Consider the following 2,687-nt stretch of genomic DNA (forward strand, 5'->3'; position numbering starts at 1 on the left):
TCGCCACTGATGGTGCAATATCAATCTCATCAAGACCCATTCTCTGTGCTTCCTTCCCAACAATCCAGCCAAAACTTACAAATTCTTTACATTCATACTCCCAACATTCTCTTAAAATATTCTTGACTGGGTGACTTTCCGAGTGACCCTTAATGCTAGTCCAGTATGTCATCATCAGCTGAAGTCTGCGTAACTCTAGAGGCAGTTCTCCCATTTCAACCTGTAATGATACCACAGGAGATGACCTGAATGCTCCGCAACAAATTCGCATTGCCTGCGTTTGTATCTTCTCAGTCTTTTTAATCCAAGTTTTATTTGCAGAAGTATACACCATACAACCATAATCAATGTTGGCTCTTATTACAGCTTTATATATTCTTTCCATTGATTGACGCCTAGTCCCCCATTCAACTCCAGACAAGCATCTTAATATGTTTATCCCTTTCTTACATTTTTCTATCAGCTTCTGAATATGTATTCTGAAGTTCAATTTTGAGTCCATCCACATTCCTAGAAATCTGACTACATTAACTTGTTCTAGCTGTTGCCCATACATTTTTATATTCAGAGAAGGATTAATTTTCTTATTTGAAAAACATATTACCTGCGTTTTTGCCACAGAAAATCTGAAACCCCATTTCCTTGCCCAATCCTCAACCTCCTTTACAGCTTTTTGCATTTTCTTTTCCACATACAAAACATTTCGCCCCCTAAACCATAACGCTCCATCATCTGCATACAATGACCTGCTCACACCAACGTCAATATTAGAAAAAATGTCATTTATCATTAAGTTAAAAATAATAGGACTACTTACACTACCTTGAGGAGTTCCATTCTCTATTGGAAGAACCCGAGAGTATGCAGAACCCACTCTCACTTGTATTGTTCTTCCAAACAAAAAGTTCAATATCCAGTTATACATTTTACCTTTAATTCCCATACTATCCAATGTTCAATAAAAACCCTCCTTCCACAACATATCATATGCCTTTTCAACATCGAAAAACACACCTACTACTAATTCCTTTTTAACTTGAGCCTTCCTAATTTCATTTTCCAAACATAAAACTGAATCCATGGTATTCCTCCCTTTCCGAAATCCACTCTGATATGCAGGAAACAGGTTCTTGCTCTCAATAACATATGACAATCTATTCATAACCATTCGTTCCATAAGTTTGCAAATATTGGAAGTCAGAGATATTGGTCTATAATTGATTGTCTGAGATTGATCTTTTCCTGGTTTGGCGATCGGCACCACAACCCCGTGCTTCCACGTTCATCTCATACAATCTGAATCTAGTGTGCCTCCATCTGGATTCTTTTTTACAAATATCTGAGCATTATCCATTATCCATTGTTCCCCGCACTTCGTCATATCCTCTGATATATTCGCATCGCTATGAACCTTAACAAATGTCTCCACTAATATTTCAGCTTCATCACTATCAGTTACTGCAATATTGTTGTTGTCAACTAACACCGGAATGCTAGTATTCCTCTGAATTCCTCCCATTTTCCTGATCATACCCCACAGTTCATTAATTTCAATTTCTACCCCAATTTTATTACAAAACTCTCTCCAATAATTTTTCTTTGCTCTTCTAATTTCTCTCCTCACCATTGCCTGAGCTCTTTTATAATTAATAAAATCAGTGAACACTAGCGATTTTCTTGCTTTCCTAAGGGCTTTATTTCTGTTACAAACTAATTCACTAATCATTCCACCATGGGACCGCTTTTCTTCTGTTTTTAGATTTGTTTTTGCCAATTACCTCCTCTGCTGTATTTCTAAGTACATCACTTATTTTATTACTTAACTCATCTACATCCATATCCGAATAGTTAATTTCAGCCATTTTATTTTGACACAATTCTTTAAAAATCCCCCATTCAGCAGTCTTAAACTTCCATCTTGGATTTCTCACCACTTCCACTTTTGTTATGTCCACCCCAATTTTAATAACAATAGGAAAATGATCACTTCCTATAGTACTTTGCTTCATTACATTCCATTCACACTTTCCAGCTAAATTATCAGACACTAACGTTAAATCTAATGCTGAATCACGCCCACGATTAACATCTATTCTTGTATTACTTCCATCGTTAATGCATACTAACCTTCCCCAATCAAGCATATCCTCAACAATCGTCCCATTCAAATCATTTTTGTTACTCCCCCACAACGTGCTATGGGCGTTAAAATCACCACACCAAATCACTTTATTCCCTATATTCCCACCAATATTTTCCAACACATTTAAACTCAACTTCTCGCATGGATTGTAGAAATTAATTACTTTATAACTTTGTATCCCTTCCCATACTTCCACCACTACTACCTCTTGCTCCACATCTCTTACAATATTTCTAAACCCAATTCCTTGTTTAATGAAAGTAGCTACCCCACCTCCATTCCCTTGTTTCCTATCTTTCCGAATTATTGTATATCCTTGTAATGTAAAATTCAACTGTGGCTTAAGCCAAGTTTCTTGTATACATATTATATCTGGGCTGCTTTCTTTCTTGGATATATATTCTTTAAATTCTTGACCATTTGCAATAAGACTTCTAGCATTCCACTGTAAAATTATAAATACCATTAAGAGCCACCACATCCTGATTGCGAGCTTGTTACATATACTTTTAGATTTTCATTTATCATGTCTACAGAAATACCC

The sequence above is a fragment of the Sinocyclocheilus anshuiensis genome, unplaced genomic scaffold, assembly GCF_001515605.1.
Source record: "Sinocyclocheilus anshuiensis isolate Anshui unplaced genomic scaffold, SAMN03320099.WGS_v1.1 scaffold689, whole genome shotgun sequence".
NCBI lineage: Eukaryota > Metazoa > Chordata > Actinopteri > Cypriniformes > Cyprinidae > Sinocyclocheilus > Sinocyclocheilus anshuiensis.